This window comes from Hypomesus nipponensis, chromosome 17, assembly GCF_054491055.1.
Source record: "Hypomesus nipponensis isolate SF chromosome 17, ASM5449105v1, whole genome shotgun sequence".
NCBI lineage: Eukaryota > Metazoa > Chordata > Actinopteri > Osmeriformes > Osmeridae > Hypomesus > Hypomesus nipponensis.
The window spans coordinates 10,769,820-10,797,114 of NC_140377.1; the positions used below are offsets into that span (position 1 = coordinate 10,769,820).

General features: G+C 41.8%; 2 long non-coding RNA genes across 3 annotated transcripts; one reads left to right on the forward strand and one right to left on the reverse strand.

The window, feature by feature from the left end:
• Position 1: 1 nt before the first annotated feature.
• On the forward strand, positions 2-27,295 carry LOC146253522 (uncharacterized). 2 transcript variants are annotated; one of them, XR_014731792.1, is made up of 5 exons: positions 2-121; positions 1,932-1,996; positions 22,665-22,759; positions 25,448-25,558; positions 26,876-27,295. It is a non-coding gene; the product is annotated as an uncharacterized LOC146253522 (long non-coding RNA). The 2 variants fall into 2 exon arrangements; XR_014731791.1 differs by lacking the exon at positions 26,876-27,295 and having other exon boundaries at positions 25,448-26,195.
• Positions 1,495-3,159, reverse strand: LOC146253523 (uncharacterized). The gene is made up of 3 exons (XR_014731793.1): positions 2,973-3,159; positions 2,039-2,135; positions 1,495-1,945 (listed from the first exon to the last, which is right to left on the reverse strand). It is a non-coding gene; the product is annotated as an uncharacterized LOC146253523 (long non-coding RNA).

The following is a 27,295-nucleotide window of genomic DNA, read 5'->3' on the forward strand; positions in this document are numbered from 1 at the left end:
GCATCGACCACCCCTTTCTAGAACTCATTGCTGCTAACGCTATCGCGCATAGATTAAAAAACGAGTCAGTTGCAGACAGTTAACGTTACTAAAAAGGTTGATTGTATTGGAAAGAAACAAGGTAGCTATGTCAAACTTCCTCAACGTGTCTCTATCACAATAATATTAACATGCAGAGTAGTGTGCATTTTGAGCTACTACATGTTAACTAGAAAGCTAGCTTACATTACATTATTAACTAGCGAGCTAGCTAGCCAGCTGGCTAGGTAGGTGGTATTATTTTAAGCTCACTGATGATGACTGAAATAGATGAAACAATGACACGTGAGCCAAAGAGAAAAAAATCTTTATATCCAATCATAAATTTGGCATGTACTGTACAATCATGTACTGTAACTATAGTTTTTACATACCTTGTGTGTAAGTGTCTACTAAGTTACTTAAATGTATATTAATGTTTACAATTATCCCCTGTCAATTAACAAAGAATACAAATAAGACACACAAGTTGACTTGTTCATTAAGATATAGACTGGTCCCGAAGAAAGGGCCAGATATGTCTAAATTTTGCCCCACCACTTTTGGACCTGTGGTACCACCTCTGTCTGGCGCAAACGTTCCCTGGTGCTATTTTGCAGTTTCAGAAAACATTTCCGCCACAGACCAGGAAAAACATCTAACGTCTAAAGTCAGTGGTGCGTTATTCAGATGCTATTTTAAGGTCGCATGCTTGGCCTGTGCGCACTGCTGGCAAGGCCAGGGTTTTCTTTCTGCGAAGCTGCGTTACAGTGTTTTGATTTGTTGTATTGCTGTGTTACATTTCTTTCATGTTAATGATTCAAAAGATTTTCATGAGAAATCTCCAAGTATGTGAACTTGATTTGCCAGAATTTTGGCAATGTCCTCCCACGCCTGTTTAACCTAAGCTAATTTGGGTGGGTTTCTTCTCCCATCCCCATACAATGTCACTTCTCTATCTTTAACGGCCCTGACGAGAACGTTGGTCTCCTTGGCTGTGAACCGCCCCTGGGGTGCGCCTGGCAAATCCGCCCTTATAATAGCAACCCGCAATGGAACAAACGCGCCTGCTCTTAAAGGGAATGTGAGATGACGCTCTGATTGGTTTATTACACCTTACGCCCAAACCACACCTATAAGTAATATAGCTACTTCAGACCAACCCATTTTAGATTTGCGTTGGGCGCAAGAGTCATTTATCCCGCCGGTATAATACCAAAAGCGCCGGAGTCCCGCCCTCAAAGTTGCTTGCGTTTCAGATTTGATACTTGCGTTTCAGATCGTTAAAATAGGGCCCTATGAGATGGGGGAGAGCAGAGGAAGGTGGGCATACAAACACATATACCCACACAAAGTTATTAGGATTGGCCAGAACTTAAAGATTCAAAGTCCCTATACTGTAGCATAATGGATGAGACTTCACTGCATATTGAAGACATGGTTTATTATGCAAGCTTGCATAAAAATACATTCAAAGTGGTTAGATCTTTGCTATTGTGTTGAAAAGTAGAAAGGTTTGTTAAGGTCAACACGGCTTTCAAATGAATGATCAGATAATGGTTTGTTTTGAAGGAATACATTTACTTTGTTTGCGACCATAGAGGCTAGCTCTTATAATGTAGCTGTTGCGACAGTAATACCAGATAGATGATGTGAGACAGTGGAGTTCATTGTTTCGTGTGAGGACCGGGCAGCAGGAGAGAGTGATGGAGATGCATAAGAGAAAGAAAGAGAAAGGGTGAGGGAGGTGAACATTTGCAGCCACCATGTTGAACTGTGGTTGTCGACCTTCAAACTCAATTGTCCTCATTCGTTCTTTCTTGACCCAGTCTACTCTCTCATCGAATCTCTCCACATCTCCCTTTTCTAAAAGTTTTGACTTTCTACTCATGTTCCTCTTCTTTCTTCCCCAGAGAGAACACCTCATCTAAAGATGAACAGAGGAGGTACAAAAGAAAGATCGCTTTCACACATGGAGGTAAAATGGTTCTCTTTCTAATTTAAGATTGTATGAGCAAACCTTGATGCACCTGCTGAAATCACACATCCTGCTTCATGTTGTCCTGGCTTCCTTCCTGCCTTTCCTCCTCTATCGATGAGCCAGAGGCAGGGGTGGACTGGGGAAAAAAAAGTGGCCCGGGAGTTACTGTCACTGACCGGCCCACTCAGTACACGCCGCGTTGCCCACTCAATGCATAGCACGTATCGACCAGTCATTTTTCCTACTTGGAAAAATACCAATACACTTAAAGGTGACATGACATGCTGTTTTTGGATGCTTTTATATAGGCCTTAGTGGTCCCCTAATACTGTATCTGAAGTCTCTTTCCCGAAATTCAGCCATGGTGCAGAATTATAGCCACTACAAGTAGTCCCACAATCAGCTTTCCTCAGAACGCGCTGTTTCTGTGTCTGTAGCTTTAAATGCTAATGAGGAGGAGAGGGGCGGCAACATGCGCTAATGGTTACAACGGATGTATCGCAATGGCTCGTAGCCCCCGTTGCTGTAAGATACCTCGAATTTAGCCATTCTCATCTGATCACCCTGGTTTGCAGAGGTGCACACTCAGTCATTTCAATGTGGAGAAAGGCGGATATTGCGAGCCATAACACCAACAGCAGAACGGTTATCCAAATAACAAAGAAGTGTACAACACTCGCGTTAAAGCGTTTGTATTCACACACACACTTGATGCCATCTACCTTTACATTAGCGACAGTAACTCAGCTGGCTCGTAGCCCCGTTGCTGTAAGATGCTTCGAATTTGCCCATTCTCATCTGGTCACCCTGGTTTGCAGAGGTGCACACTCATAATAATTTCAATGAGGGAAGAGGCGGATATCGCGCACGCCATAACACCAACAGCATAACGGTTATCCAAATAACAAAGAAGTGTACAACACTGGCGTTACAGCGTTTGTATTCACACACACTTGATGCCATTTATCTTTACGTTAGCAACTGTTACGGCTCCCACTCCTGCCTGTAGGGTGTGTGTGTTTTGTTTGTGTCCTGTCTGTGGGTGTTCCTGTGACGGTGCTGATGATGACGTCGGAGTGCGCGCCCAGACGTCAAGATCCGGACCTGAGGCGTCTGTGTCTAATCGGGCCTAATTAGACACCGTCGTCACCGATAAAGCGTGTTTTGGTTGGCGTATGGGGGAGAGGGGCGAGTCGCGCTGAGCGGCTGTTTATTTGTCCAGATGTGTAAGAGGAGAAGGGAGTTAGTGTAGAGACCCATGGGTATACTCCTCAACACGTAGATAACCGATGTTATGCACAGTAGTTTAGGAGCGGTTCCACCTGCACCTTTTGTAACTTAGAGTTTAGTGTAGTTAGGTTAGGAAATACTAAGTTAGTTAGTGGTTTTCCAACAGGGCCGTTTCGGTCCCTAGCGTAGTGCATTTTGTTTGTCTCATCGGGAATCAGTCATAGTCCCTTCTCCGTGACTTTATGTACTGGTACGTCCCTTGTCTATTGATCCTTGTTATCTGTTCACTTGTTGCGGCTTGCCGATACCTTTTTGCAGCTGTATTAATAAATGTAGGCCTACATAATCCGTATGACCCCGCTGCATCGTTTGTGCCCGGCTACACCGTTGACACCCTCCGCTGGTCCGGTACTGTCAGTCGAACATTGTTACCTTTAACATCGTACATAACAGCAACCGTAACTCAGCTGTTAGCTGCAGAGCTAATGTTACAGCCACATTCAAGGGTAGCAAGCTAGGTAACCATATACAGTAAAGCAACAAAATGATATAGCGGTAGTTAACTTACTTGTCCAAGGTTTGTAGCTTGACCAAGGAGATTTAGTAATGATCCAGAATTTAATTTCAGCAAGAACAGCTTTGTGTTGGCTCAAGTTGAGGAAATGTTTGGCGCAGACATACAACACTTTGGGAAGTTGTGTCGGCACATTTCCAGCGAAAATACAATTAAGATACGGGTTGTGCAGAGGGTCGGATGAAGGAACTAAAAAAAGATGTGTGCTGGCATTTGTACATCCAAGCACTGAGCAACTGTTGTGCTTCGTTTGTTTGCTCGCCACGATGTCTCTCCAGGAAAAACCGATATCGCACTCGCCCTTGCACGGTGGTAGCTCAGTTTCTCATGGGCGGGCCAGATGATCTGGTCGGGCAAAGCAGAGAGAGGGGAGGTAACCTTCCCCCGATCCACGTCACTCGGGGGAGATTTCCAAACAGCGCAATTGAACCTTCATTTTGTCAAAGGCGGAGAAGAACACGCAGGGCTTGGTTTACACTTATCGAAAATTCGAGCCACTGGGGGACCAAAGGCAGGCTAGGGGAACTCATATTAATGTTAAATGACCTCATAAAATGAAGTTTTCATGTCATGTCACCTTTAACATTATTTGGGATGATTATACAGAACTTACATCATATATATTTCATTTCTTACGTTGAACTTCCGAAGTCCGTAAGAACACATTTCAGAAGACACTTCAGAAATTTTCCGAAAAATAGGCACCATGAGTGTTAAATACAGATTGCAAGGAGGAGTATAAAGCTCAGTCAGCAATTGTGTAGTATTAAAGTCTTAGAGCAATTTATACGTGTTCAAGCTGTGTAATATGGAAAATAGTTGGAGGTTCTGGTGATGTCAGAGGGAGGGCCGGTTAGTGACGGCAGCGGGCTGGTATTTTGGACCATTCCAACCCCGTCGGCCCACCGGGGATTCTCCCGGTATCCCCGATGGCCAGTCCGCCCCTGGCCAGAGGCAGACAGCAGAACTATCTCCTGTTCAGCTCATTCTGGTTTGTATGAATTCATTCTGGTGTTCTAGGGTACACCAGCATAAGATCAGAGTGGAGGAGTCATTTTCATTTCTTAAGTTATTTGTAAAAATCTGTCGCATGAAGTCTCATGGTCAGGGCTGGAGAGCCATGGCTCCTGGGTAATGTAGGACTATTGGATTGTCTAGGAGGTAATAAAGGACCAAAGCACCTTCTGTCATAAAGGAATTTTGTAGAGAGAGTTAATTCCCCAGATGAAGAGTCTTAACGGTTACAGGATGACACATTTGGATGGGGGTAGTTGATGGGCTACAGCTACCAAGTGAAAAGACTATACTGGAAAAAAAGATCACACGTACACACACAAGCATGCACATGCATCTACACACAGGCTAACAGAAGGCTTCCTGGTGGCAACATTTTCTCATAAGGGTGTGAGCCGATATCAGGTGGTTTAATCGCTGACTGACAAGAGTTCTCATAGGTGCATGTGTGTGTGTGATGTGTGTGATGTGTTTACACCAATGTTTGGCTCAGAAAGATTGTGCTGTCAGAGAAGTGCTGGGCACAAAATGTGCAGGTATTGTACCTTCAACCTGTTTCCTGTCAAAAGCAATCTACTCCATCTGTCTGTTTTGAGGGCATATGCATAGGTCCTGAGGACATCTTCATCTTAATTTTTATTAAGTTTATTACTTTATTATTATTATTTTAGTTTCTTTCTATTTCTGCCTTGTTTTGTCGTTTTCAGTCCCCCCCTCCACCCCTGTCTAGCCTCCTTCTCCCCCCACCCTTCTCTCAGTTTTTGTTTCTCGATCATCCTTCATCTCCCTATCTGTTTCTCTTTTTCTCTGTCCCCACCTTTGCCTCTCTCTCTCCCTTTATCTTGTTTAGCACCAATGATAAAAGTCCTCTCTCAGTCATCATCCCCCATCCACGTTAGCACACCCCGGTTGTCTTGATGTGAAGGTCATAGGTGGCTTGTTGAGTGCTTTTTTAATTAAAAGCGTGAATTTTCAATGTGGAGTGTCCATTAAAGAGTGGTAGAGAAAGAAAACAGATTAATTCAAAGGGGAATTCAAGATGTTCTAAAGGCCCTGCTCCCAATTTGATTAATTGTCCCATCTGACCTTTTCATCTCTGTGTGTGTGTGTGTTTGTGTCATCACCAACCCCCTCAAGAAAGACTCAAGTCAGCATGCAACTTTACTGTTCTTGCTTTTACTCAACAAAGTGTGGAAGAGCTCTGTTTATACAGTTGAATAACCACGTTGAGGGTCTTCAAAACACTATTGAAGCCTTACATAAGCTTCACCCCCCCCCCTCCTCTTTTCTGTCCTGTCACCTCCTCCATCTTCTTCTCACATCTCCTGTCCTTCCTTTCCTGTACTCACGTCTACAGTTTGATAGAGCCACATGCTGGTTCTGACAGTGATGTCTCCAGTAGTTCTTCACAGACCTGGCTGTGCGTGCATGTGTCTCTGTATGGGTGCGAATGTGTGGTGTTTGTGCCTGTGTGTGTGTGTGTGTGTCGGAGGCAGGAGAAAAGGTGCTCTGTGGGACGGTGGGTTATTGACTTGGCGCTCCTTTCCCCATCACATTTTTTTGTGCTGTAATCCTTCTGAGGACGGGGGAACGGTTATCCTCCATTTTAGAGATCAGGGGGAGCAGTGTCCTCAATGCTTTCAGCCTGTCAGAGACACAGGCGTGCCGAGGAAGGAAGGGAGGCCAGGTGTCCTGCAGACTGAATGAGAGAGATAAAACATGTAGGTATTGAACCTTACAGTAACTACTGTGATCACCACAGCGTCATGCCTAGCATTTGTACTATTTAGGCAGTAAAAAGGGGTTGAGGGACAAATTCTGGCAAAAAGTATTTAAGCACCAATGTGTTGGCACTGAATAAACAGATTTAAGTGATACACTAAGCTAAAGATGATTCAGGATCCTTTTTGTCCCATGCTGGGACTAATTAGTAAGACATTCTGGCAGTTTCAATAAAGAAAATGTCTTCAGTCTGCATTTCTTCATACACAAGAAAGGTGAAATACCATTTTTCAAGTCACAACCTTGTTTGGCTTGCAAAGAAGTTCACATTTGCATGTTGGATGGTGCTAATTACGACAACGTATTACTACCAGGTAGGTAAAAAATTGCTGGCCCCCCCATCGCGAGTCGCATATTGTCTGTCATCCAGAATATTTTTTTTTTTTCCATTAATGGAAAATGGGATTTCAACTGTAGGACAAATCTAGCCTGGCTCTGCCCTCCTACATACTTCCACTTCATTTTGATTTTGCTTCAGTACTAGGTCTGGCCATGAGGTACGTAAGTCAGATGTCTCAGGTTAATTTTCTACCGGCCAATCAGCGAACAGAAGGAGTTGCTGAGAATGATGACGTTGATGTTGTGCGCTAGTTTGTGTTGTAGTTCTGTAATGGCGGCGGAGAAAGATGCGAGCGAAGCCACTCGGTCCATTGTGGCAACGCTGCCGAATATCCATAAGCTAAAGCCGGAGCAAGAACAAGTTTTGATGAGTTTTATTGGTGGCCATGATGTTGAACCCCACGGGGTTCGGGAAGAGTTTGATTTTGCAGCTACGGCAACTAGCCCTGTTACAGTAGTTGGGAAGCAATTGGCTAAGGCAAACGCTATCAATTGGTTATGGCAGATCAGAGTGGCTCTAGGCATATCCAATAGTTTTAAACTTCAACAGAGTACCTACCTACAAGGAAGTCAACGCTTGTCAATGGAACGAGCCCAGACTCTACAAATGAAATGTACAATTTTTTTTTTTTTTTTTAATTAAAAACACATTTTAGCCTATAGAAACCACAGTCTACGATTGAAACATTTTGTCATAGAAATCCATAAATTTCCACACTCTGATCCTGACACCCCTGTGTCAACCGTCCTCCCACAAGAGGTTGCACTGGGCCAGATGAGAGTGTAGTCTATAGCCTATACCCTGTAACGGTACATAGAAGGTAAGGGAGCTTATCGTCGATGAAGGCTAGCCCAGTTGGTCGCTGCCAAGTGCAGATAAAAGAAAAAAGTAGGCTAAGTACAAATTTGAATAAACTGTTTTTAAATTACTTATTTACAGTAGGAAACCTAGCTTATGTTGGTAAGCTACAGTAGTTGGTCTAATTAGCTAGTGCTAGTTAAATTCTGTATTTTGGTGGGTAGTCAGTCTTACCTTGCTAGCTAGTTTAGACAAACGAAAGGTTACTTCAGTCTAGAGAGAGTAGCCTATTACTAACTTAAGCAATTTGGGATGATCACACTGCACTTAAAACCCCATTGTTTGCTATGGTACATCAGGAGGTATAGCTCTGTTAAATACTATATGTGTGGCGGGTGGCTTGGGGAAACCCTTCACATGGGGAAAATTTGACTTTCTGGATGGTATACATCTTTGGAATCTACAAACTTTCCTGAATGTAAATCTGTTAAAACAACTCCGATATTTTTTTAGCACAACTGAAGTTACATCATTTTAAAGTTGACCTGTGTCAAAAAGTGATAAGGGAGAAAACTGCATTCAAAGATTCTACTCAGGTTTATTTTAATTCTATTGTGACGCATGAGGGAAACACCAACACTCAACTCGACTGTTTCAAACAGATTATCAATCTGTTTACATTAATAACTTATCAGCAAGTTATTTTTAAGTTTAACAGCCTGACTTCATTGATCAGTTGTTTGGGGCTGCTGCAGCACTCAAAAGAGCAAACAAACTGAGCGTGTGATTTGACATGGCTTAAAACTCTTGCTAGCTAGCATGTCCAAAAACCGTTGTAATTAAATGTTTTCATAAGTAACCATATACTTTTTGTAGGCTACATTACAATTACGTTTAGGGTGTTAACTATACAAAAGGATATCGAGCTGGTTACATCTACGGGCAATTCAAATTCGATTGTGGTTCAACAGGACACAATACAACAGATCCTCAAATTACCCGATCCTCAGGTTGTGGATCAGCTTAGAAGAGCATGTCCTGAACCACAAACCTATAGAAAAGTATAATTTGATCAGGTCTGCAGGCTTTTTTATGCATGGCAAGCGGCGGTGCCTGTGTTGTGATAAGGTTGACCATGAAAAGTGAAGCGATGATGTTGCTGAAAAAAAAAATTCCATATTTTCAACTTTATAATGTCGGAGAATCCCCAAGTTTTTTTCTCGCTAAATTACTAGTTTTTTTCTCGCAGATTTGTGACTTTATAAACTCGAAGAATGTCCTACTTTTTACAAATTTGCGACTTAAATCGCGGAATATTGCCCCCCCCCCCACCCTCCTCGTACTGATTCGCATTTTTTAGTTAGAGGCAAATTGCTTTGTGTGTGTCATAGTGTCTGTGTGTGTGTATTGTGTAATGATGTGCATACTTTTTGTTTGTAATGGTGTGTGTGTGAAGGTGTGTATACTGAGTGTGTGTGTGCCATCAACACCTTTATCTTCAGGTGTGACACACACAGAAGGGAGCACAAAGTTCCTGCAGTTCCTCTGTATAAGTGTGATTGTGTGAGTCCTGAAATGAGTTTGCTGTACCCAGAAAGGACTGGGAGGCCAGGCAGAGAGAGAGGAGTCATTTGTCCTGGGCCTGACTGTGCTCTCAGGGCATTGTTAGATGGAGGGGGGACATTAGTTGCTCTGACACCTTGCTCTGATTCCCAGGTCAGATAGTCACCCACACACACACCTCAAATCCCCCCATTGACTCAAACAGACACACATAAAACTCCACTTAAAACCATGCTCATACACACACCCACGTGTACACACCCAATTATTATGTGACCTCATGTGTTGTGCACATTCTGGACAGATGTTCTTCACCATAGACAGAAAGAACACTGCTGTCTAAACACCGGAGTCTTTACATGGGGAAATATGTCAAAATAATATATTCAGTGTTTATTCCACCCCATTGTGACGTTCATTAAGATTCCACATACTTCAATTCCATATTTGTATCAATCAGAGCTGTAACTGCATGTCTGACAATGCTGCTTACATCATGGAAAAAATAATGGGAGAAGCCAGCATTGCCTTTATGTCTCTTTCTATATATACGTATCTCTTTCTCTCTACTGAATCTCTTTCTCACTCCCCCCCTTTCTTTTCCCTCTCCTCTCTCTTTATTTCTTCTCTCTTTCTCATTTTCTCTCCTTCATGTCTATGAGGCCTGTGATGTTGACTCTGTCTTTGTAAATTCTTATCTCAAAAGTCAGCATATTCTCCCAGAGACACAGAGAGGGCGAGGTTTGGAAGAAGAGCAGCACTGCTCATTCTTTGCAAAAAGGAATAAAAATGATAAAATAGTCATGACCCTTTTTCTCTGCACCCCCTCCCCCCCCCCCTCTGTCTGCTTCTTTCTGTCTTTCTGAAAGCAGAGTAAGGAGTGTGATGTTTTCAGAACACTGCATACTCTGTAATGACATTGCTGGAAAGGATATAAATAAATGAGGTCGAAAAAAAGTGAAAATGTCAAGCAGGAGGACAATGGGACATTAAAATGGAAGTGGGGATGCAGACCTTTTACAGTATATTTGGACAGTTGGCAGATGGCATAACGTTTTGTTAGAAATATCAATGAAGGTCTTGTATTCAGTTATTTTCTTTATGTTGTCTCACAAACGACTGTCAGAAATATTGATCTATCAAGCATTGCACAGTCAGTCGGTGAACACGTTTAAGAAAGTTTATTGCTTGCGGCCGGCCCACAAGGAGACAAAAACATCACACGCCATTGTGCTACAAAGTTTGTCTGCCAGCATATTGTGCTAGCTAGCTATTTAAACAGTCCTGCTCTTTACAGTCATTGGTTAAGACAAAAGCATGCAAATGTTTCATGGCTCTTCTTCATTGGCTCCTTGCGTAGACCTGTGTGCATGGAAACTTAGAGTTCTTTGACCCTAGGCTTGACCATATGATTCACTCAGCACAGATAAGGTTATTTATTGCACCTCTAGTAAGATAATGGTCAGCCTGGGTCAGCTTGTTTATGTATGCCTTGTGTTACCCAAAGTTCAGATTTGGGGGTAGGCCTCTCTACACACAAAGAATGCTGAACACCTTGAATCATTCTTATACAGGATAAATGTGTTACATCTTCAATTTTTCAAAACGACTCACCACCTTGTATTATATCAGAGATGGAAAAATAAGAATTGTCTTGTCATTCACATTCTGCTAGAGTGTGTGAAATTTAAGAAAACTCTCCGTGTTAGAAGTGTTGAATTTGTGAGAAATCGTTGGTGATTGCGTTCACATCAACTCTACAGACTATGGCAAGCCGTTTTATCATTTAAACAATTAATTCTTGATAGCAAGAATTGTATTTTGGATATCAAGAATTCGAATTTTGGATATAAAGAATTCAATTCTGGATATCAAGAATTCGAATTTTGGATATCAAGAATTCAATTCTGGATATCAAGAATTTGAATTTTGGATATCAAGAATTCATTGGTTAAATGATAAAACAGCTTGCCATAACAGACATCCTCGGATTTAAATAATTATAATAATTAACCTTGCTTAGTGTGCACACTGTTAGATCCAGTGGAATTGTTCTACACTGGATCAAACAGGAGCACGAGGATGTGCTTTCAACTTAAGAAAACTCTTCCCGGGGAGCACAGCTCAGAAGACTTCTGCTGCATATATACACATTTTCAAGCGTTCATGAATTTGGCGGATGTCTTTTTCTTACGTTGTGTTTCCGAAGCCTGTAAGAAACAATTCAGAAGAAACTTAAGAAAATTTTGAGAATGAGGCCCAATGTTCCGAGACTGGAGAGTTTAGTAATGCTGTTTTTGTGCTAGTGATGTTTCTGTTGAAGGAGAAAGAGAGAGTTACAGGCGACAGTCAAATCACACAGACAACCGGTGAGGGTTAAAACAAAAAAAAGAGACAGGGACCAAAACAGTGTGGGAGAGAGAGACAGAGAGACTGAGAGAGAGGAGAGAAGATTTAGGAAAAGATTGTTAGGGTGGAGAACAAAGTCTTGGAGTCTTAAAAACCAAAAATGAGATTCTTGTAATCCATAAGTAGAGGCCTGGTGAGAGGCTGGGCAAAGCAGGTCACCCCAGGGGACAGAGGGGAGAGATGGGATCCAAATTACCTTTCCAGGAGAGCTGTCTGGATATGTGTGTGTGTGTGTGTGTGAAGAGAGTCTGCTCCTTCAATTTTTGGATTGAGGACACACACTCAACAGAAGACTGTCAGAATTCTGTCTCTAAACCCGTTTTCCCCTCTTATCATCAGTGGGAGAGATGAGCGTTTGCTGGTGGTTCACAGGGGTCTCTTGAGTGGCCCTGCTGTGCGTGTGCAATTCTACGGATGGGTGACACGGCGGATACTGCTGTTGTAGGATGTGTTTGGTGGTGGGAACACACACATTGAGCACACACACATAATAAGGATAAGTATAGATGCACACACACACGGACAGGTCATTGACCACCCATATCACATTCTGACCCCTCAGTGGACCAAAGCATGACTTAACTGCAACGTGAGCAGCTTAGGAAGCCTTCGGATCCCCAGCATGCAACACGTACATGCACACTCTGCATTCCGACCACCGTCCAATCAACGCCGTGGAGAGATCGAATCTGTCACCTCACCACAGGAACTAATCGCTTAGCAATGGGCAATGTTTCAAGTCAACCCGCAACTGCCATTTCACATGAAAGGGATGATGACAAAATTCTCAACTGATGACTTTCAAAAAAGAGAGAGAAAAAATACTACATCAAGTTCCTTTCCTATCCGCCTCTCCGCGGCGGCCATATTGATGTTTATCTCCAGCAGAGATCAATGCCTTGTCATGGCTCATCACGCCTCCCTGAACCGCACTATTTATTTTTGCATATCATCTTACACCTGGAACTGCTTGGCACTGATCAGATAAAACCATGACAACCATGTTACCGTGACGATCAAGGGCTCAAAGGGCAAAACAGCACAGATCAAGGTGGAGGGGATGATGTTGTACCATGAGACAAGGGACCCTGAAGGCCTTGGAGCGAAGAGGGGAGACATCTGTCACTATGGTGTGACATCATGGTACCTTTTACCCTCACAAAAACACATAGTCTTTTTTTATTATTTTTTTACATCTTTTAATTACCTTATTACCTTATATCTTATTACAAGCACTTGGATGTAAAGTGTCACAACATAATTTGTTAGTTGCTGTATTGTATGCATCCTGTGTTTTGAGTTGGGTTTGGAGCAATTATCTGTGTGTTGAACCATTACAAAATGTGTTGTTCTACCTTTAATCACTTTGAGTTTGCTTTTACTCTATTACACAGACTGTGCCTGTTAGAGTTTGGAAAACTGGACGACTGAAAGTTTCAAGTGTATCTATTGATTCGTTTGTTTAAAAAATATGAGCTGGGAATTGTGGTCCCCTGTTCATTCTGGTGAGTAGGCCTATGAATGTCAGTATTGAGTGTAATATAAGCAGGTTTAACAATAGACTTGTGGAGATGGATCAATATTTCTTTATAATAGAATCAAGTACAAACATAGTTTGGAGAAAATTAAGTAGTTTGGGAAGATGATCAACTTTTCTTTTTCATATTTCTTTTTATATTTACATTGTTAACACTTGTTTTGTTCACTTTAGCCAATTCAATTACCGTAATTCTTCGACTAAACGCCGACCTCGAATAAACGCTGCACCAACAATGAACATTGTATAATAAGCACCACCCTCGATTAAACGCTGCTCCAAAAAAATCAGAAAATTGTTATTTAATTCGTTAAATTAAAACACCGTATTTATTAGGGTTAATGTACCAGGTAGTTCATCGAAGAGAGATAACTGACTTTGCCACTTGTAAATTTGCCTTTCCTCAACCCCAAGTTCGCGTGATACAGTGGTGAGTGCTTTCTGCACAGCTTTCTGTTTGAAAGCTCAAGTGTAAGAACGTTTCGGCATGCTGCTTCAGATTTCTACACAATGTAGAACACGTATATTTGAGACAGTTAAAGTACTACCCACGCACACCTAATTGACCACGAAGCATTGTAAGTGGGGTCTTTGTAAAAGCGTTGTGAATAGTTCGCACTTGTACTCCCGACTTAACGCGCGGCTTCAATTTTACACTAGGCTTTGTGTTTGACCTCCTTGTTTATTCTTTGTTTGTCTACATGGCCGTACTGCAGCTATAATTTACTAAATCCATGGGCGTCAGCAGCATTTTGAATGTGGGGGGGACCAATTTTCGACCAATTCTTTAAAGATGTAGATGCAATTTCCCGCATTCTGGTGCATTTACCACAACTATTACTACCATAGTCGTTAAACATATACTGAGGGGCTGGACATTTAAATATTTTGAAAACTAAACTTCCCAATAAGCAATGGGACATCTTCAACTACCTGTCACCTTTCAGCACTCACCTCAGCAACAGAGCTGTCTCCACTGCCCCTGCATGCTGCCCCTACCTCACTCTCAATCTCAACCACCTAGGCTATATCAGGAGACATGGAGATGCATTGAGCATTCTTTCATATTGATAATTGACATAAGCTTAATGTAGATTGTTCATATGAAGATTTCTGAGATGTAAATAATGTTATCAGCGTATCAAATTCACAATTGGTATAGGTTTAGAAGCCTAATAATTATGTAGGCTACATAAAAAATGTGCATCTCCCTAAAGCATGACTGGACAGTTCAATGGTCAAATGTGTGTTCAAACCTGTAGTCTTTTCCACAGATCACATCCTTAGGATGTAAGCTTTCAGAAAATATTTTCAGTTTCCATAAATGGCACAGCCCAAAAAAGTATCAGCCATATACTCCATTTACCAACATCGAATTTATTAAGCATGGGCAGCATACTAATATGGAGAGGACGTGTCTCTTGTCTCATTAGATAACATCCTGAGGGTGTAAGCTTTCAGAGGATATATGGTTTTAATGGTTGAATAAGTTTTGCCTTCATGTTACAGACTGTAGTAATGAAATGCTACGAATTGACAAAATTACAAATTGAGCAACATTGTTAAATTTGGAAGACAATTCCGAAATAAAGGGTTTTTCTTTCTTCTTTTTTTCCCAGTCGTTAGAAAAACTAGCATGTTAGCTAAGGTTAACTCCAGATTAGTTCAGGGTTGTTATGGCAATAAAAAAAACACCAGCAATTTATTTTGTAGCTAGGCTCCTTGGAAAAAAAACATCCTTGTCATCTCTTTCTGCCTGAAACAGACGCCTAGGTCTGAACACGGCCAAAAGCACAACATATTTCAGACCCAGATTAAGAAATCAAGAAATGCTGTTCCACTTGTAATGGGTAAATAAAGTATACTATTGCCTAGTGCTAGATGTAGGTAAAAAGCTTGCTTATCTAGCTAGCTATAATCCTAATGTTTTCAGAAGGATCTTTGTGACTTAACGCTAACTAATGCTATTATAGTGAGAGAATGTCTAATAAGTACGGTGTTCTTTTTAGGACATCGGATCTCAGACTCAATTGTCAGACTCAAACGAAAAGACGTCAAGTCTCAGACCAAAAGGCGTCAGACTCAGGCGAAACGGCTTCAGTCTCAGAAAAACCTCTGTCATTCTCAGACAAAACGCCCTCAAACTAAACGCAGTCAGAAAAACCTCTGTCATTCTCAGACAAAACGCTCTCAAACCAAACGCCATCATTCTCAAACAAAACGCTCTCAAACCAAACGCCATCATTCTCAGACAAAACGCTCTCAAACCAAACGCCATCATGCTCAGACAAAACGCTCTCAAACCAAACGCTGTCATTCTCAGAAAAAACGCTCTCAAACCAAACGCCATCATTCTCAGACAAAATGGTCTCAAACCAAACGCCATCATTCTCAGACAAAACGATCTCAAACCAAACGCCATCATGCTCAGACAAAACGCCCTCAAACTAAACTTTGTCAGAATTTTTTTTGTCAAAGTTAGCACTAGCTTGATGGGGGAGCTGCTGACTTACTTTCTGAATTAGCTAAAGTAGCAGCTTTCATGGTGTTGTTTCTGTTAACTGGTACAGCAAGAAAACATACTTTTTATATAGCTAATACAAAAGAGTTGTTTTCTGCAAGCTAGTTCACTGTGTAACGTAAACCCATGGGTAGTCCTCCGGTTGCCATGGATACTACTAACAAACTCCACGATGTCCTAGTGTTCATTTTAGCACATCCTCAGATCTCAGACCCAGACAAAACGACGTCAAACTAAAGGGCATCAGAAAACCAAAACCCTTGTGCGCCGTGTGTTGATGACGTTTATGATTCTTTAGCAAAGTTTGTTTGCAGTATCCATGGTAACCGGAGGACTATATGGGTTTACGTTACACGAGTGAACCAGCTTGCAGAAAACAACTTTTTTGTATTAGCTATATCAAAAGTAAGTTTTCTTGCTGTACCAGTTAACAGAAACAACACCATGGTATTCACATTAAAAGCTGCTACTTTAGCTAATTCAGAAAGCTAGTCAGCAGCTACCCCATCAAGCTAACTTTGCTAAAGAAATTCAAAGTTTAGTTTGAGGGCGTTTTGTCTGAGAATGATGGCGTTTAGTTTGAGGGCGTTTTGTCTGAGAATGATGGCGTTTTGTTTGAGTGCGTTTTGTCTGAGAATGACAGAGGTTTTTCTGAGACTGAAGCCATTTCGCCTAAGTCTGACAACGTTTGGTCTGAGACTTGACGCCTTTTTGTTTGAGTTTGACAATTCAGTCTGAGATCTGAGGATGTCTTAAAATGAACACCGTACATAAGGGTTCTTTGGCCACTGAAGGGAAAACTTTGGTAACTCTGACTTACTTTCCTCTTCCTCGAAAAAAAAACTTCCTTATGTCGATCTCGTCTAGGGATGGGCTATGGTTGGGGGATGGTTAATCGAATATCCGGATATCCTAAAGTAAGTTAGTATTCGAATACTTTTTTCGAATACTTATGAGCGTAGTTTAATAAAAAAAAATGTTTTAATGGAAAACCGTCGCTGTTGTGAATTCTAATAGTTGTGACGTTAGAAATGAGGAAAACCATCAAAAACGGTAGGCTACGCCTGCTTCTGCTGCGAGTCTCTTTTCATTTAATTTGGCGCTACAAGAAGCATTGTGTCCTGGCTAAGCAGTAGGCTACCTCGCAGCAACCTCAGTTCAAGCAGTTTTTTCTACGCCGGCCTGCTCGTAAATCGACTCCGTACTGGCCTCTCCCCTGAGCATGTTTACGTGCTCATTTTCCTGAATAAAAAAGCGTATGGCTAATTCAGTTGTGGCTTATTTATTTTCTTACCAGTAGCCATGTAGAGCTAGCGTAATCAGCTGTTTATGTTTGCATTGTGTGGTGGCGCACCGTATCCTATAGGATTTCGGTTCCAAGTTAATATCCAAGTTAATATGCAATATTTCTCCATGTGTGTCTTTCGTTTTTATCGAGGATAGCCTGCCCAATTAATTTAGTCCAATGTAGCCTACTTTTTATTTCACATAATAATAGGCTATCGCTTTTCCGCCAAATTAAGAGCCTACGTCTGAAGACGCAGCGTTTTTTCAAGTTCATTGTCTTTTCGTCATGTTAATAAATTGATCTTTCATTTGTTTTCTTTATTCAACCCTTATTTAATCTAATAGCTGAACAGTCCCAATTATTGCCAGAATGTGTGGTGGTTCATGTGTTTACTGTATGCTTTGCGTCACGGCAGGCTAATTAACGGAACCACATTAACAAAAATAGATTATCAGGATATTCGAAAATAATTTAGGATACTATTCGAATAGTGAAATCAGTTCAAATCTCCATCCCTAATCTCGTCTATGGAACAGTAATGTCTGAAGTGCTAGCTGCAAGCGCGATGCGTCGACCAAAGAGTATGGGAGTTGAATCTGCGTGCGTGGTGCCGTTTGTCTAGAAAACGTGGAGTGGAATTCTATTGCTATGGGTATTCTCCCTACTGATAAAGTAGAACGGATTTGATTGTGAAGCAATGGAAAGATCGCTGGAGTAGTAGACCCATAGACATAATAAAAGATTAATTAAAAGAATAGACGCCGCATCGAACGCTACTGCCTACTGGCGCTGACGAGACGTGGGGCCGCCATATTGGAAAGGTCCGATCGCTCCACTCAGTGTAATCTGTTTGGTTGGGGCAATGAGCTGTCAGCGCATTTAATTAATCATACCGCACTGAATACCAAACTGATTTTCACACAGTTTTTTTGCTGCAACGGTCATACATGTAGCTATGATACAGGCCACATGTTTCGGCGTATTTTAATATTCATAGTGGGCCTTTCCTTTAAACCCTTTCCTGCCGGACCATTCAAATATGGGCATGGTTCCCGCGTCAATATCTTTGCCGTCCAATTGCCGATTTTATTTCTGAAAACTGCCAGATACTCATGACAACATAAGCTCAAAGTACATGTCATTGGTTAGGGGTTACTGGAAGGGGGAAATAAATGTATCGTCAGCAACGGGAGCCATTGTTTTCCGAGGCGGAGCCAGAGCGGAGACCATGGGAGATTGCCTTCTGTGTTAGATTCACAGCTTTGAATTGAAATCGGAGACGATATTATGAGTAAAGACAAGTTTCTTAATATGTGTTGTCAATATTGTCGATTAAAAGTCTAAACTTTTTACTTACGAAGAATTTGTTTGTGGGAGTGACTTGAGTTATTTGAGCAAATAGTTACGTGTCCGGCTTGGCCCTTTTTAGATATGCAGCTATGTAGTAGCACTGTTTAGCCTCGATTTTAGCAGCTTTCTGTGAAATTTGGAAAAGCTAAATGTACGTGCCTTGTTTGGCCAATTCGGTCGATTGTGGAAGAAGTACAAGTAGCCTAGTAGTACTATAGCGACTGCCCTGATGCCTACAGTCAGTGCCACTTGTGTAAAATTCGCTGGACAATGTTTTCCAGTAATATCTGTTTTATTTCTACAATAGCATTCTTGTGTCAGTTGAGTCATGTAAGTCAGTGTTATGGAATATGACATATCAAGTCTCAGTTCATAGCCGGGTATACACCGGCCGGTGCAGTAAACATAGGGGGCTAGGCTAGCTTGCTAGCTACAATTTCAGTACAGTAATATGAAAGATTCTTGCTCAAAATTTCTCAACGTTGGTAAGATTCTATTTACAAAATGCAACAAATAGTACTGTAATGGTAAATATTACTTGTGAAAAGTAATCCCCTGAGCCCTATTTAAAATGGTTCGCCGATTAGAGCATGAATATGCTGCACAGTGTTGCGGCATCTTGTTTATTCTGCTGCTACGCAACTGGGAATTTGACCTTTCCAAGATGGCGGCCGCATTTCTCGTCCCCGTCAGCAGCCAATGCGGCGTCTACTCTTTATTATGTCTATGAGTAAACCAGTCATGCACTCATATTTTGATCGCAAAAGTGGGGGGGTCCAAACAACTTCTTTTTTTAAGTGGGGGGGACGTGACCCCGCCAAGTTACATTGCGGCAACGCCCATGAAATCTCTCTTACTAATTAAACGCCACCCTCGAATAAATCCCAGCCTTGAATAAACGGCGCACAAAAAATGAACATTGTGTAATAAACGCTGCGGTATTTAATCGAAGAAATACGGTATGTGTCTTTGAGGCCCATAAAAATGATTAGGAACAAAAGGAAATTGCCTCTCCTTTTCTGCTTCTTCCTGTTCTCTGGTGTGTCTGTGTCTATCATGCACTCTGACATGATTGACTGCTGTGTATCCATTTTGTTGATTAAATTAAAACTAAAAGGAAATCTTGGCACTCCGTCTTCTGACTGGCACACAATAGCACAATAAATCCCTCACCCTCATTCCTTGCTTCTTCTCTCCTTTTGTTCGCGACTCATGGACTTTCTCTTCACAATCACAGCGTTCCAGCATAGTGTGTGTGATGTCACACATCCCCCCCTTCTGTGTCTTCCCAGCCCATTATCAATATGGATGGCGAGCTTCCTGCAGCGGGCCAGTCCTATCAGGTGGCGGCCAGCCTCCGCGGTGGCATGCTGAGCAGCCATGCTGCAGACCCACTCCCTGGAGGGAGAGGCATTCATGTCACGCCGGATGATGTTTCAATAAGGAGCCAGTGCCAGATGGCTTCTGGGAAGGATTTTCAGTAAATGCTATACAGTAAAGGCCCCTCCTTCCCCTCCTTCTCTTCCTGCACTGTCCCTCTGCCTCTAGAGGCTGCATATCGCTCCATGTCTAATTACCCTGACGCTGAGATAAGGCGGCCTGTGTGCCATCAATATTTGATTGTGCTCAATGGAATGCAGCAGATAGCATCGCTAGACCCAGACTCAGCCAGTCCCCTGGTGTAAAACACACAGACATGCCCAGACAGACACACACACACTCACTAGAGGAACACAAACTGAGACACAAATGCACACAGAGAAGTATACATGAGAGTACACATGTGTACCAACACAATCCAAACCTTTCCCCAACACACTCCCAAACACATCAAAATGCCCACCTTGAGCTGGTGGTGTTTGAAAGTAATCATTCAGGCTGATTCTGTCATATGCTGGTCCCTCTCTACAAAACTCAGTCCCCTTAGGGTGCTTTCACACCTATTAGTCCGTTTGCTTGGTCCGAATCAGTGGATGAGTTGCTACTTTGTTGCATTTTTCATTAGGTCCGGTTAGTGTTCACACGGTCCTGTTTTAAGCGAACCAATGTTTGAAAAAAAACCTGACATTTAAAAAAAGCTATGACACGCGGTCATACAGGTTGTTAATCTATTGGACAGAAAATGTGTGAGGGAAAATCACTTCCTTGTCACGAACAACAATGGAGCAACAGCAGCGTATTGCGATCGCAATACTATCTTTAATTGTTATTTGGTGTTGCACGACCACGTTTTTTGGGTTGCTCGTTGGTCTTTTACTCAGGATTATATCCAGGTTATCAAACCATGGGAATGATATGTTTTCGTCTGACGAGCTACCACTTTTCCATAGAACATCACGCACTTTTAGCTGTCTAAATTTGTAACTTTCAACCAACATTGGTCCACTGTGCAATATTGACGCTTTATTTCAGTACCTAGGCCTATATCAATAAATCATTTAAATACCTTGCTACTCTGTCTCCACAAGTATCTCTGCAATATGATCATCAGACCATATTTGCCGTTGCTTCACTTCATCATTGCCCCACTTTCCCTCAACTAATTTCGCTGCTAATGAACGGCTGTCTCCGCCAAGTGTAAATTCCTTTTTCAACCCACAATGCACTACATTTTGGTTTGCTTCCTGGAATAGGTCAATATTAAGTCCAATTACGTTCACACCTAAAGCGAACCGAACCATGGTTCACTTGGAACCGGACCGAGTCCCATCTTTTTAGGGGGACCATGGTTCGGTTGTTTGGTCCGCACTAGAGTTCGAATGCGTGTTCTCACCTCTCCAAACGAACCGTACTTTCAGAGAAAACGGACCATGGTCCGATTGAAACGGACCAAACATGTCAGGTGTGAAAGCACCCTTAGATCAGACCTGGGTATTTTACAGCCCGCGGGCCACACCCCGCCCTTTGACTGTCCCAGTTTGGCCCGCTTGAGGTAAATAAAAAATAAAAAATAAATAAATGTGTTGAGCGGTAGGAAATCTGTAGTCCTGAAAGACTACAGTGATCAGGCGATTTACATATGTGCGCTTACGCAGCCTCAACGACAGGAGACTTGGCTGTTGATTAGCCCTTGTCTGCTCACAGTAAAAAACAAAAGATTGATACAGAATGTAGAGTTTTTAACAAGACATGGACTTGTAAGTATCTGTTTGCTGAAGTCAAAGGCAAAGCCGTGTGCTTAGTTTGTGGAGAACAGGTCGCTGGGTTGAAAGATTACAATTTGAATCGGCACTACGGGACGAAACACGTGGACAAATACAAGAACTTGACTGATGCAGAGTGGGCACAAGCCGCTGATGGTTTCCTAGTTAAGCTGCAGAACCTGATGATCACCTGTCAGCTGTCCTCGCATATCTACTTCAAACATTCAAACAGACTTCAATGCATTTGTTCAAGCCCATGACAGACTGGACTTTTCTCACTGAGTAAGAAAAACTGAACTGAACTGAACTGGGAAACATCAAAGGCACTTATTGCTTATGTATAAAGTTAATCAATTGATGTTCTTCAACATACATCTTATGCAGTTTTGTGAAGGTTTAAAGGTATCTTCAAAAAACATATTTTCATAGCCTTATTGTAACATGTATTACGAGTAGCAACTCAAAACCACATCATTTACAGTTTTTTTTATAAAATAATCAAATTAATAATGAGCAGAAATAAGTTCAGCCTATTGGTTCGGCCCGCCACAACGGTCCCAATTTTTCAGGCGGCCCTTCAGGAAAATTAATTTCCCACCCCTGCCTTTGATGGAGATCCCCCACCAGGTGTGAGTCTTGCCTTCCCGTGGCCACAGGATGGATTCATGAGATCCTATGGGAATGTCTAAAAAGTTATGATGAATTTCTAGTGTTCTCAATTGAGCTTCCTCAACTTTGCATTCCTCTTCGTCACCCATGAGTCAAACCTAGAAACGAACCTATTCAGATGGAGAGAAGACAAGAACAAAGTTTGTTTAGTGCCCACCTCTCATGATTCTCTCTGAAGCCATGCACATGATGTCTTGTGAAAGAGCTCCAGAGAGCTAAGCTCTTTACAAATCCACTCAAAAGAGACCATTCAACGGTTCCACTTGAGGTTGCTCAGAGCCTCACCTCTCACATTGTCCTTTCAAAACATTAGAAAAAGGGTGTAAGGCTCTCAAGAATACATTTTGAGGATGTATATAGTTGGTCCTAAGGCCAGTTGTCCATGGTCAGAGATGTCAAGTACTGTACAATACACCTCTGTCATATCTGTTTTGTCTCCTCTTTCAGGTTCTTACTGGGCCTGGAGGGCTCCACTGGCTGGCCCTGGGAACGGCATGAGATCCTTATTCACACTCTCCAAGATTGATCGCCTCTTCGTGATGGTATCAGCATGATAGATATGTTCTATCTCCCACCAAAGACCCCAGTTGTTTGTAATTGTCTCCCAGGATGTAGGGAGCTAGTCCATTTGTTACCGCACGTTTTCTGTCAGGAAAGTGATTGGGCACCTCCATCCAACGTTTCGTTATCTCTCTGATGTGAGGTTTAGTCTGAGGGCCCCTGAGGCGACTTGGCTCAGATCCAAAGATCGGATTCCTCGGGACGGTTATGTTCCTGGTCTGGTCGGGAATCAGATATTTCTCAGATACGGAAAACTGATGCCCTCAGTTGCCTTATCTCTCTCGGGTGATGTGTCTGAGAGAAAGAGGCCTCGTAGAGGTGGATCGTAAGCTGTCAATCACGGATGAGTACAGTGTGGACAACAAAGTGATGGATTTGTTGAAAACAATGGCATTCAATGAGAGTGAGGAACATATCACAACACACAATGGCAAGTGAACCAAATCTTTAGATGTTGGATTTGAGTGTTTTGGTAATGACAATGGCAAAAGCTCTGTAAGGGATAAGAGTGGCATAAAAGCAATCCTGAATGTCTGAAACCAAGGCTAGCATTCTGACTTCTCCTATTGTGTGTGTTTTACATCTTTACTGTAGTATAGATGTACTGTTGAGGACAGAATGAAGCTTGCTCAGTATCATGCCTACTAAAAGGTCAGATACGATCTATCTTTCAGGATGAGTTGCAGTGCTGATGACAACACACCAGCTGGTGGCATTGTCTGATCTATAGTAATTGACCCTTGTGTAGGGTTGGCCACCTCTTCTACATATTTCTACTTTAGCTCTAGTCCATACACCCCATATGCTGAAATCAATTTATCAATTAATTTGTATTTTATTTTAAAACAAATAATTGACTTCATCATTTGTGATTTCAACATGTTATAACCCACTGGAGTGGTACACCCACCCAAACATAATACTCTTGATGTTGATGACGTTTACTAATCATGACTGAGCCTCCTAATGGCTGATAATCCTCCAAGTGTACCTCTAACTGCCTGTGAATGAAGCCTGGCGGGTCCAAATGCTCCCTGAGGAACAGGAAGTTTGACAGCTTCCATGATTTCGCTATAGCCTTGGGTTCTGAACACCCCTCCTCACACCACACCACTCCCCCCAACCTCACAGCCTCCTGGGACATGAGAGACAGACATAGAGACAGGGAGAGAGAGACAGAGTGAGACTACATATACACGCCGCAGATCTTTGCCGTGTGTATTGCCCGGAAGCTTCTTGCATTTTACTGTGCTCTTGCATACACACTGTAGCAACACAGGAATATTAAAACGTGTCTTTGAAGGCCTGGCATCAGGCGTCTCTGGTTTCCTGCCTCAGTATAGCTCTATTGTGTGTTCTCAGTCCCCAAGCACCACCCCTGCCTCAACAGCTCCCCGCCATGCTGAAATATTCAATGTCTCTTATTGATAGAGAGGAACATGGCATGTTACTATGGTGATAAATAATAAATCAGTGTGGAGGAACCTGCAGCCTTCTTCCCTCCCTCATCCTTTCATGTCATATTAACGCCACATTTGTTTTCCCGGTCTCCCATTGGCCTGGAGCCTGCGCCGCCGCTGATCGCAATTTGTTGCCATAATCCAACGTGCCACGGAAGTCACATGTAATACTGCTACATGTACAATCTGTTATCCCTGAGTGGCGCTGAACTGCTTGGCTTGCTCAGGGCGCAAACTCAGGGCCGGGCCCACCGTGATCGGTTCCCTTTCTTCCTTTGTTTCATTATTCACACAAGCCAAGGCTAATATTCTGAACTCTGACATTAATTAAGCACAGTTATATAACATTTGCAGTGGTTGATGGTTACAGTTTTTATCTGCAGTACTGTGTAATACTGGTAATACTGAATAATATTCTTCCTGGCTATTGTGCCAAGTCCAACATTATTTAAGTACCTGAAACACTTCAATATAGTCCTAAAAGAACCTCCATAAAACTAAGAAACTCTTACATTACACTCTACTCACAGTCTGAGACTAAACCCTGTGTAAGACCAACTCAAGACATATAGAGGATTTTGGAAGTTGAATCCAATGTGAGGTGTTGAGGTATTCCGGACCAGGGCCTTCAGATAGCCACACAAGCTCCAAGGGTTGAGTTCAGTACCAGCTGCCCCCCCGAGCCACCCACCCCCTCAGTAAACCCTGTGATGGAGCCCTGCCCAGGCCCGTATAAAGCACAGTATCTGATCCAAAGCACCATCAATCACTCATTTTAGTGCTGAAAAAGCGAGAAAAGGTCTCCGTTTTTCAGAGAGGATTAACTAAGTTACGGTCTTCTTCTTTTTCTGAAGGGAGAAGAAACAGCTTGTGAAAGTTTGATGTTATTCATCATCAATATGGCATCTCTCCAGGGGGACATGTTGGATAATTCCTTAATCTGTTGTTGCGCACGTCAGCGTGAAAGAGTGACAGATGCTTCTAGGCTTCTGTTTTATCTTTCTTAAGGTTTTTCCAACTGGTAGTTGTTTTAGTAAGTTAGCTTTACACATTATTGACCATTGCTGTTTTGTGTATTCGCATGCTCTGCAAACGTCTGCTTAGACGTGCTTTATTTTTGTGTATGTGTCACGTGTATTCATGTGTGTGCTTTCATCTATGTGTGTATGCATTCAACTGTGTGAGTGTGGTGTGTTTCTCCCCTTTCAGACGAAGGCAGGTCTAGCCCTGAGTGTGGTGCCTCCAGAATCTCCTCCAGGACCAGACTAAGACCAGGATCAAGACCAGGACAAGGACCAGCCCACACACACACACATACATGTAATGTCTTACATGCCCACACACAAACACTCTCACACACACAGAAACATAACACATAGTATGCAAACACAACCTGGATTCACACATACTTTCCATCTCACACACAACAGAGTACAGTTACACACAGAAACCTCTCCATGGCAACTGCCTGGGAAGACACATTGCTCACAGCCTCTTGGAAGACGAACATCACCATCCGTTGCATCGAGACAAAGACTGTTTTGCCAGACACGTATTATGCTAAGTATTTGCAACCATCCTGATAATCATATGTGACAGTTCCTCACACCGCCGAGAGAAAGAAAGGCAACCATCTTCTGTAAAAAAAAACTGAAACTGTGAATGTCCCACTTAATTTCATGATCAATGCCAGCTGGTGCTGCACCAGTCAAGATAGCTCTTGATATAATTTTCTGTGTTGAATTATGCTATCACAACGACAAGCATGGTCATACCATAGGGGGACTTGTTGAGAAAACAGCCAATAATGCACATGGGTCATGCAGTCACAAAGTCTGTCAGACTGGAAATCCTTTATCCAGAGTTTGTTGTTAGACTTAGTCAATTCATTATTTGGGCATTACAACTCTTAATTGGGCAGAATGTATATATATTATATATATATATATCAGCAATCAAGCAGTAACATGTGTTATATATATATATATATATATATATATATATATATATATATGATATATATATATATATGATATATATGTATATATATATATATATATATGTGTGTTATATATTACATGTTACTGCTTGATTGTTGATATATATATATATATATATATATATATATATATATATATATATATATATATAGATATAGATATATATATATAGATAGATAGATTATAGATATATTGTTGATTGTTGATATATATGTTGATATATATATATATATATATATATATATATATATATATATATATAACACATGTTACTGCTTGATTGTGTCATGGATCCTCCTCCTGTACCCCTCAGAAAGTCTAGTTCCCCAGCCTACTGAGGAAAGCGGAGGAACACAGACCGAATCACACCTCATTGTTGCACACACCTGCATCTCATTACCAATTACACAGTATTTAACCTTGTTCAGACCCAGCACAGTTGTGGGTAATTGTCGTTGTGCTATGCTAGCGCTATTCCAGGTATCATGTACAATTATTGTTAAAGTATATTATGGATCATAGTAAAGTCTACACTTCACCTGCATTTGTCTCCTCGGTCATTCCTTCCAAGGATCTAAGCTTCTCGTGACAGATTGGCTTAACTAATTCCCATATCGTCTTGAAATGTCTCTTTCAGAAAAGCAAGATGCAAGATTTTGACACCAATCATATGACACTGCAGATCTGCTTTGTATTGTGGCAGCAACATGCTTGAAGTACAGCCGTATACAGCAAGTGCGTCAGCCGTTCAGCTGCTTGTGTCTCCTCACTGAAAGACTCTCCGGACACCTCCCTCCTCTTCCATCATTGTTCTGTGAAATCTCTGCCTATACATTTTTTAAATCTAAAACAACTTTGAATGCAATGCAAAAATCCTTGCTTTTTACATTGCTTTGGACAAAAGACAGCTTCAAGTAATGAGAAATCGCCATCTCAGGCAGTGTAGGTGAATACTTTTGTTTTTCTACTAAGTGTTGTTAACCTGTTACAGCCACATATATACATATACAGAATACATTTCTAATTTGAAATATGTGGTAGATTATACATAAATGAA